General features: G+C 41.0%; 1 long non-coding RNA gene across 1 annotated transcript in view; it reads right to left on the reverse strand.

Annotated features, from left to right (window-relative positions):
• The window catches only part of LOC136863013 (uncharacterized), a 44,444-nt gene extending 40,255 nt beyond the window's left edge, over positions 1-4,189 (reverse strand). The window contains exon 1 of the long non-coding RNA XR_011017828.1: positions 1,087-4,189. This is a non-coding gene — a long non-coding RNA (uncharacterized lncRNA). The remainder of the gene's footprint in view (positions 1-1,086) is intronic.
• Between the last annotated feature and the right edge of the window lie 6,699 nt (positions 4,190-10,888).

Below are 10,888 nucleotides of genomic sequence, written 5' to 3' on the forward strand. Positions count from 1 at the left end.
GTCCGTTGCAGTTCGTGAAGTAGGTCCCGTTCGGTGATAGCAGGATCAATCCCCCGGATGACACAGCTTGGAGGGGGAGACAGTTGGCGCGCTGGTCGGGAAACATCTGCGTTGCCAGTGAGGTGTGTTGGAGCCGTGTTGACGGTATCCGGAGAACGGCTGAAAGACGGATCCAAGGCGGGAAGGAGTGGGTCAGTGTCGCAGACAGTACTAGTCGAAAGAGGGAAGGATTGCGAAGTGGGAGCACCAGTTGAATGGTCGGCGACTGTAACCGCAATGGAAGGATCTGGAGGCAAATTAGAACGAGGGAGGGATGTGAATGGGGCAGACATGATGGGAGAATGATGACTGGAGGTAGTAAGAACGATGGAAGGGGAAGCAGTGGTGGTGGACGGGGTAGTAGTGGTAGTAGTAATAGTAGTAGTTGTGGTAGTGGGAGCAGAGGTTTGCGCTGGTTTATGCGGGTAACGGGATAGAATAGTGACAGGAGGGTCTGGAAGATGACTCAGATCTCGCAAGAGATGCTCGGGAGCGGTGACCACTTCGTGGTGACGATTCTTGAGAAAGAGACGATTGGTTGTCAGGCAGTATCCTTCATACGAGTCTCGGTATAGAAGCAGAACATCCGGTGAAGGTTGACCCGAAAGACGGTCTTGAAGCCGGATAACTTCGGAGAGCGACGAGGCGGGAGGGTCATTGGGGCCATCAGCAATTCTCTCGTAAATGTAGGAGTCTGGAATAGATGTGTCCACGCCCTTAACAAGATAGGCATACATGTTGAGGAGGGAGGCGACTGCCAACGAGGCGTCTGCCTAATTATTATTGATTGGCCCGGCTGAGGCTACGATGAGGAAAGAGCCACCCAGCCGCAAAAAGTTGGGCGCGACGAAGTGTGTTGAGAGTATGTTCTTGCCTAATGTGTTGGCTCAATATAAATAATGTAATTTGCGTTACATATATGAGTGAGTAGCACACTATGTTCCAGCGAGATAACATCTTAATGATTTTTAACATGATATATTCCTACAGTTTCTTTGAATTTATTTATGTACACCAAATGGTATATAATAGTATGACTAAACGTACCTGTATAAGGAGAAAATATGTTAAGAATATAGTGATTGAAATCATCTCCTTATCGGGTGTGTTGCCAACACCATGCGTACAAATTGCTGCGATAACGTATAGAACTTCCCACAACGGGGAAAGTTTCCTATAATCTTTAACAACTTGGATACATTATGGAATCTTATAATTCTCCACGCATAGTCCTATGTAGTTATTTGCAGTAGATTATACTCCTGTACATTAAAGGTTATTGAGAAAACAGGTAATGGAAGGTACAATGACCAGATTAAGGGGGAAAAAAAAATCAACAAGCTTGTACCAAATACACTGTATTTACTTGTACCTCGTAATAAAATGGATAATAACAGGGGCTACAATGGTTGTTGTTTAAACATAAATAACAGTTAGGTCCAGACCGAGTTTACTTCGTTCAATTCTTATTTATAATGGAGAGGGTGATTCTATTTCTATAAGAAAGCGGTATCACAAATTACTCCCGTGCCTATTTTACTTGAAAAGCATATTTTAATTATTTGTGTGTTGGCAATGCTTCCTTTTTGAAACTCGTCTCTATTGTTGTTTCAGCGTCAGATTTCTTTAAAGAACATCTGTTGAATAAGGAATGTAGTACTGAATACTGAAAATGTGAATGCAGATCATATAAAAGCCTCAAAAGCCCTTGCTTATCTAACTCATGACCTAACATAACCTCATTCTCTCGGTGAACCCTTCCCACTTACTTTATATATAGGAATGGAAAACGGATGAAGGAACGAAGAAGTAAAGCACAACATAATGTATATAGGTACTCAGTTTGATTTTGAATGTATGCACACATGTACGGCATATTCAAAAGAACGCGTAAGAAGCACGTAAATACATAAACACAAACACAGTAATATACTGGCAACTACTAGTTCAACACAAGAGAAATTGATGGTCATAATAATATTTCTTAACACTAAGAATGCCTATAATTCTGATTTCACTTCCTACACACAAAAATATAAACATGGAATGTAAGAAATTCATCGTATACAGCATCAAGTTACCTACTCACATCTCATACAATCACCAAATACTGTCGCATAACAGTATATAAAAAAAAGGCAACAAAAGCAAATGTTTGCCGTGTAACATCCAGAAGGTACAACAAAAAGGATCAGTGAAATGATACTTCGAAGTTCAAAATATTTTGTACCGGTACTATACGTAAGCTCAATCAAGTTGACAAATATCAAAACACAAGGCAAAACCTTAATTATGGTGATGATGGTGATGAGACAGGTTATACAGAAATGGTTTACATGGAAGTTAATTCAGAACCAGTGACCACAAATTACCCAGAAATGATTCACAGGGAAAATAATCCTGCGTTAGTGAAGACACAACACACATAAATGGTTTAAAGGGAAATTAATCTCGAGCCAGTGACTGCATTTTACATGGAAACTGTTTGCAGGGAATTGAATCCAATGCCAATGACCTCTTGTTAGAGAGGAGTGGTTTATGAGGAACTTAATCCTTTGCCAGTTACGACACTTTACACAGAAATGGTTTGCAGAGAACTTAATCCCACACTAGTGACCACATGTTACACAGAAACGATTTATGGCTAACTTAATCCAGCGTCACTGAACACACATTACACAGAAATGTTTTATACAGAAGTTAATCCCACGGCAGTGATCATACGTGACACTGTCATGGTTAACCTGGAACTTACAACTGTGCCAGTTACCAGACATTATTAAGAAAAGTTTCATTTGTATTTCCAGTCGGCCAGAAAGTGGACTTTCTTCATGGAGTGCCTTCGCCTTAGTTCAATCAAATTTTTGGCAAAGAGTCCAAATCACCGATCTCGATAGCTGCAGTCGCTTAAGTGCGGCCAGTATCCAGTATTCGGGAGATAGTAGGTTCGAACCCCACTGTCAGCAGCTCTGAAAATGGTTTTCCGTGGGTTCCCATTTTCACACCTTAATTAAGGCCATGGCCGCTTCCTTCCCACTCCTAGCCCTTTCCTGTCCCATCATCGCCATAAGACCTATCTGTGTTGGTGCGACGTAAAGCAACTAGCAAGAAAAGAGTCCAAATCTTACTCGCTAAATCCTGCACATTTCTTTTTATGGCCTATGTTTTCCCACATTTTCTGAAATTATCTCTTGCAGATCGTAAAGGTATTCATGCACTCTACTTGGGAAAGTAAGATGGTTTATTCCACCACCCATCTCACACAGCTCAATAACCTTTTTGTCCGAGCTCCTTTCCTCAATGCTACAGGTTAAAAAACCTTGACACCATGAGCATTCAAAGTCATGTAGTACCTGCTTCACAACAAAAGCGCGCGTGCGTGCGCATGCACACACATGCACTTGCACACACACCCGTACACACCTACACACACACTCACACGGAGGTGCCTGTCTGTAGACCTTCATATGATATTACTCTAATGTACTACTGTGGACTTTTAGGACAATTTGAATTTTCTACTAGTTAGTTGATTCATTGCAGGAATCATGGATTCTTCCACAGATTGCTCAGATTCTCCTCCAATGCTGAATGTGAGGCCCTCCCAAGAAAGTCTGAAGGTTGCTCAGAAATAAACCATTATCGTATTTGCAGTTTTCCCTTTCAGTTGTTGTGACCCCAATTCATGTAAAACTGCACTTTTCAGTACAGCTATGAAGTGAATGAAGTTTGGAGAATCATTGTTACCACATTTACCATTCACCACAGCAAACAAATTCTCCTGGGAATCTCGGTTCAAATGCCAAAGGTTCATGTACATGAAAGAAACCTTCAGTGAAGAACACAGTCTCTCCATTCCTGTAACAGTGCTAGTGTTTGAGTCATCAGTCCATAGTCTGGTTTGATGCAGCGTTCAATGTCACCCTATCCTGTGCTAACATTTTCATTTCTATGTAACTTGTTACATCCATCGTCTGCTCTAATCTGCTTGTCATATTCTTGCCTTGGTCTACTCCTACCATTCTTACCACCTACACTTCTCTCAGAAACCAGCTGAACATCTTCAATCTGTCCATTTCACCTTCAGCATTCTTCCATAACACCACATTTTAAAAGCTTCTATTGTCTTTCTTCTGGAGATATATTTTGTTCATGTTTCACCTCCATGCAATGCACTCTGTAGATGAATGTCTTCAGAAATATCTTTTTAAATCCTATATCAATGTTCACAGTGAGCAGATTACTTTTATTAAGAAAGGAATTCCTCGCTTGTGCTAGTCTGCATTTTATATCCTCCTTACTTCTGCCATCATTAGTTATAGGGTGCTTGTCAGAGACAGTAGAAACAACAAGAACCTCATGGTGAAATATGGTTCTCACAGCATACTGTATAAGGTTTACAAGCACTACTGCTCTTGTGCAGCCTTTAGAGAAGGAAAATAAAGCAGTTTTGTCCGATACCCTGAATCATGAATACAAGAGCATGAGCAGCACTCTGGTTGTTTGTATGTGGAGTACCATACTCCTGAAGTACAGTACCATAATCCTTATATCCTACAATATATCCCTTGTTGTCATCGTAGTAAAACCCAAGCTGCAGAGCCATCTCATCAAACATCAGGAGTCATCTTCTTGTAGCTTCTCCATGACACTCTTCAAGTGTTGAAGAAGAATTTCACTTAGGCCCCGCTGTAATGGGATGTTCATCAAGAGTCCATGTAAAGTCCTTTAACTGGGTAGAGTCATTAAGCACAGAAGAAAGCAGTACATTTTTGTTCTCCGATTCTACGCAGCCAAAGCTAAAGTTTTCTCTTCAGAAGTCCGTCTCTTTGTACGTGGCTGCCATGAAAAATTATGAAGATGACCCTGTATCATCTCCTGGAGACCCTTGCAATCGTCCCACAATTTGTTGAACCTCAGTGCCATTCTCCTGGACTTTTCACAGTACTCCTCTGCAGTCTTCACAAGCGATTCCTTGAGGAGTGTGTCTATGTCTCTATGGTAAAGACTTGACTTATGCAGCACTTGATATAGATGTTGATTCCCATAGGGAATCTGAAATATTTGTCCCGAATGAGTAAATTTATAATACCAATATAAATGGTCTGTTATTGGACATTATAAATTTTCTAGCTAACTCATTCCTGGTTGCCAGCGTTTTGCCCCTGTGTGCTAGGTTGGGCTCATCAGTTGGTACCTAGCACACCTACCAAGACGCACAGCTAGTGCATACAATGGAGGCATTCGTTTTCACGTTTTCATTTCCCGCCCAAGGGCGGGGCGGGTCCCCTAGTGAGTGACGCTCTCACTCGGGCCGGGAGAAGTGAAGAGAACTGGGAGGTGTGAGAATTGAGGAAGGTGGGTAATGCGATTTGGTATTAGGTGGAGAAGTGATTAGGGCTTCTTGGTTGAGAAGATGTGGGCTAGGAAGTAGTGAAAGTTCAAACTGGAGTTCCAATGTGTGAAAGGAGGAGGTGAAGCGTGGCTGAGATGTTGCATAATGAGGTGGTGAAAATTCGGAGTAGGTCAGCTGTTAGAGGTGATGGGATGAAGGAAGACGTTGGAGGAAGGGGTTGATTGACTGGTGGTGGAGGTCGATATAGGGTAGCAGTATCTTGATTTATAAATTTCATTTTTGTTCCGTATTGATAGCCACCAAATGTCATAAAAGAAATAAAAGTTCCACCTGATCAATACTTATTTATTATCACATGTATGATAGAATATCACGTGTATAATAGGACCGGTTTCGACCTCTTACAAGGTCATCCTCAGCTGCATTAGAATCTTATGTTTGCATTTTTGTGTTATGCCTCATTCTTGAAAGCTTTATGACATACTCTGAAATTTAACAACATTTTGTTGATTACACTTTTGCTAAGAGTTCTAATGTTACAACAGAGCTAAAATTATAACATGTTAAATACTCTTATTACATAATATAATGACCCAATGTATACATATAATTATAATAAAATGAGTTCATCTTTTTTCTTTTTCTAATGCGTAATGAGTATGTAGGAATAGTTTACCATAGGTATTTTCCTATTCAGTTTAAATAAACTCCATTCTTATAAATGTTTAGTCATGTATGAGGCGAGCTTTGTTGATACTTGTGAAGTGATTAATGTTATAGCAGTAAATTAGCAGTAAAATACGCTTACCAAATGAAATTATATACTGATAGTTCAAAGCAGGATTAAGTTCAAGTCACTACAACAAAATTAGAAAGATAAAGTGGTTGAGTTATACACAAAGTGTATCGGCTAAGCTTATACAAATTCAGGCTTGTAACTCGCATGTTCATCAGTCTATTTTTAAAACAACATAAGAATGTGCTGTCACTTGTTAATTTAGACTACAAACAGACATTTGTGTCTAAACATATCTTACAGTGTTTTAATATTCTAATGTGTTTATATGTTTGTATAATGGGCAAATTTCACATTATTTCAATGTAATACATCCTGCAAAACAAGGTAAGATTTATTATCAGCTGTTTTAGACTTTCAAAAATGCATTCAAGCACGTTTAACCATGTTTGCTAATATTTTAATGTAGATATATAATATGTTTTATTGAACTATCAGCATATAATTTCATTTGGTTAGCGTATTTTACTGCTTAACATTAATCACTTCACAAGTATCAACAAAGCGCGCCTCATACATGACTAAACATTTATAAGAATGGAGCTTATTTTAACTTAATAGGCAAACAACTATGGTAAACTATTCCTACATACTCTTTACGCATTAGAAAAAGAAAAAAGACAAACTCATTTTATTATAATTATATGTATACATTGGGTCATTGTATTATGTAATAAGAGTATTTAACATGTTATAATTTTAGGTATGTTGTAAAATAAGAACTCTTAGCAAAAGTGTAATCAACATAATGTTGTTAAATTTCAGAATATGTCATAAAGCTTTCAAATATGAGGCATAATACAAAAATGCAAACATAAGATTCTAATGCAGCTGAGGATGACGTTGTAGGAGGTCGAAACCGGTCCTATTATACATGTGATATTCTATCATACAAGTGATAGTAAATAAGTATTGATCAGGTGGAACTTTTCTTTCTTTTATGATAGGATAGCAGCACGGGGTCGATGACGTGAGGTGCGGGAAGGTTCCACAGTGAGTTGTTGACCATAGAGACGTGCGCCGTTGGTGATGAGGCATTGGATTTCCTCTTCTGTTTGCAGGTGAAGACGGACTAAGTATGTTGGTCCTGAGATATTCCAGACGGAGAAGGCTCGCCAGACAGGGATACCTTCGTGGTTGAGCTCGTGGATGACGTCGCGGTCAGGGGGATCCACGCCGCAGAGGACATAACTATACCTGATGATGCGGGCTGGTTGTAGCTGTGGCAATTGTTGTGAATTGTTGTGCGGCGTCTGCTTGAGGTGGTGGCTGTGATGCTGGTGGCGTTGTAGGGCTTACTTCAGCATTGGTTGGCAAGTGACTGAAGTAGCGGGGAGGGACATAAAGAAAACTGGGTGGATTAGGGTATGTTGGCTGGGGAAGCTTCGAAGTAGCAATAGGTGAAGGGTGGGAATACGTAACAGTTGTGATAGGAATGGGACGAAAGGTAAAAGTGGAGGTCTTGGTTGCAGTGGTGGTAGTTGTGGTGGTCATGGTGGGGAGGCTAACTTCCAGTGCGGAGTCGGCCTATTTGCTGTATTGGGTTGGCGGGCAGCTGAGAGTAAAGATGAATGAAGAGACACCCAGCTGATCAAAAATGAAGAAGTGTTGCGTCGGAGGTCGGAAAAGCCCAGTTGCAAGACAGATCTCACCAAAATCAGAGATGGTATGTGTGTCGCGCACCGTGGAGGCCACTGCGTAGGCTACTTGAAGCTAATAAATAATAATAATGTTATTTGTTTTACGTCCCACTAACTACTTTTTAAGGTCTTTGGAGATGCCGAGGTGCTGGAATTTAGTCCCGCAGGAGTTCTTTAACGTGCAAGTAAATCTACCGACACGGGGCTGTCGTATTTGAGCACCTTCAAATACCACCGGTCTGAGCCAGGATCGAACCTGCCAAGTTGGGGTTATAAGGCCAGCGCCTTAACCGTCTGAGCCACTCAGCCCGGCCTACTTGAAGCTACCGGCAGTGCCAATGCACTATGAGAGACTTTGTCTCACTACCAAAAATTGATGCCTGCTTGGCCATCAGATGATATAGATGTTGATTCCTATAGGGAATCTGAAATATTTGTCCCGAATGAGTAAATTTATAATACCAATATAAATGGTCCGTTATTGGACATTATAAATTTTCCAGCTAAATCATTCCTGGTTGCCAGTTGGCTTATTCTTTATTCAAATAGTTATTTCATTCCTGCCCGGTAAGGGGCAGGCGGGCCACCAGCTAAACATGTAGCTCTTTGGCCGGTGAGTGAGTACATAAAAGTAGAATTTTGAAACACATACATAGAAGTATGTCTCGTACATACTGAAAACAAAACATAATCAAATACAGATTGAAGCAGAGAAAATAAAAAACATAAACAAGTATATAACAAGGAAATATTATGTGATTTCTTCCATGTCAGTCTATTTTTCATTGATGTCGATTGGCACACAAAGTATAAACGCACAACACATCGTACTGAGAGAGAAATGTCTTCAGTTCATCTTGACGTACGATACGAAAAACACTATGGTGGAAGCAGAAAGAAATGGACGTAGACTAGTGGAACAATGAGGACGCAAAAAACACAGAATGATTGAAAATGAACACGGATAGAGATGACACTGGTAGTGTCGTAAAGCACTCAGACACAGATATTGGAGGCCGGTACCACTGCCGCGAGGAGCATCGTAATATCCAGTAAAAGAAAAATTAGAATAAAAAGGCAGTGGGACAGGGGGGGAAGTTACGTGATAGGGGTGGGGAAAAGGTAAGAGATAGCAGGAGAGCGGTCATTATTAAGGATAGCGGTGGCAAGAGGAGAAAGGTTGAGGGCTTCTTTAATCGCAGAGTGATTGATGGCTAGGGCAGATTGTAAGTATTTGAGACGAAGATCATGGACATGAGTAAGGATGGTGGGGAAAGAATAAAGAGGTTGGAAGTCAGCAGAAGGGGTGTCAAAGGGGAGATGGTATGCAATACGCATAGCATGTCTGTCAAGTTTAAGCAAGGTCACGTATTGTTGTCTGTCAGCTGTGAGCCAGGTCAAGGAACTGTATGTTACGACAGGGCGAATAAAAGATTTATAGACTGTGAGGATTTGGGAAGGACGGAGGCCCCACGTTTTACCAGTGAGAATACGAAGGGCTCGGAAGCGTTGAAGGGCACGTTTGTATACTTGTGTTAAATGATGTTTCCAATGAAGGTTGTTCTGGAATTGAATACCAAGGTAGATTAGGGTATTAGTTTCTGTTAGTGGAGTATTATACAACGTTAAAAGAACTCGGTGACGGGGTCTAGTGAGGCGGGATTTTTTCCGAAATACAATAAATTGGGTCTTGGTGGGATTAACAGCAATATGCCAGGCGTCGAACCAGGATTCTAGAACGGAGAGGTAGGTCTGTAAATAACGGGTAAGAGTAACAGTAGTAGGTGTAAGTGCAAGGATAGCCAGATCATCGGCATATTGATAGAGTCTTAAAGGGGGGTCGGGATGTGGGATATCATAAGTATATAAAATATATAAAAGTGGGGAAAGTGGGGAACCTTGGGCTACGCCCGCAGTCATACGAAAGGAATAGGAACGGGTACCACGGATGAGGATCTGTGCTGATCGATGTTGAAGATAGTTGAAAATAAATCGAATGATAGTGATAGGAATGGGAAGATGGCGTAACTTAAAAAGCAACCCAGCATGCCAGACTGAATCAAAAGCCTTATTCACATCGAGGCAAACTAAAGCGGCAGTTTTACGGGGGCGAAGATAGGCATTGAGAGAAGAGGATATGTGAAAGAGGTGATCGTGAGTGGAATGATGGGATCGAAAACCGGCTTGAGAGGATGGAATAAGACCTAGAGAGTCGAGATAGGAGGAAAGTCTCCTACTCAGAATCCCTTCTAGGATCTTGCTGAGGACAGGGAGTAAGGAGATTGGGCGATAAGACCGAATGTCAGATGGGAGTTTATGGGGTTTTAGGAATAGGAGAAGATTGGCGTTACCCCAACGATCGGGGTACGCGCCTGTGTTGTGATTATTGGGATTTGATTATTTGGACTCGGAAGACTGATAAGGATTACTTCGAAAGGCGTATAACAATTAATTTACAAAACAACAAACGGGAACTATCTCTTGACAAAGTGAGGCGACTTACCGAAACGGCTAAGTCAATAATTATAACATTTGGAAGCAGAAGGAAACACGGGTACGCTCCGGCAAGATAAATTAAATGAAACACTACATCTGAAACTGAATACCAGAAAAGTTAAAAAAAAAAAATAATCAGTGCTTACCGGATGGCGGGGCCCAGAAGACCCGTACCTTGGAAGGTGACCGTTCCCTTCAGTGGTCAAACAGAAAAGACGCCCTCGCAGAGCAAGGCTCCAGCGACAACGCTTCTCCCCGGAAATTATGAAATCTTACCACGGCCAATGAGCGTACGATGTTTTCCTTCACCTACCAATCACATTTCCTTTTATTTTCTCCAATAGGAGCGCAGAAAAAAATAGTGCTGACAAAGAACATTTAGGAAGCCTCTAGAAATTACGAAATTGATGCAACTTTACAAAACCGGAAATCTCCCACACCGATGTGGCGCGTGTGGTACAGGATGCACCAGAATTACAATGACAATCAAATAATTTTAAAATCATATCGACTTCAAACAAATTAAACAATTCCAAAATTCACATACTGAGGAAAACCAAA

This window comes from Anabrus simplex, chromosome 2, assembly GCF_040414725.1.
Source record: "Anabrus simplex isolate iqAnaSimp1 chromosome 2, ASM4041472v1, whole genome shotgun sequence".
NCBI lineage: Eukaryota > Metazoa > Arthropoda > Insecta > Orthoptera > Tettigoniidae > Anabrus > Anabrus simplex.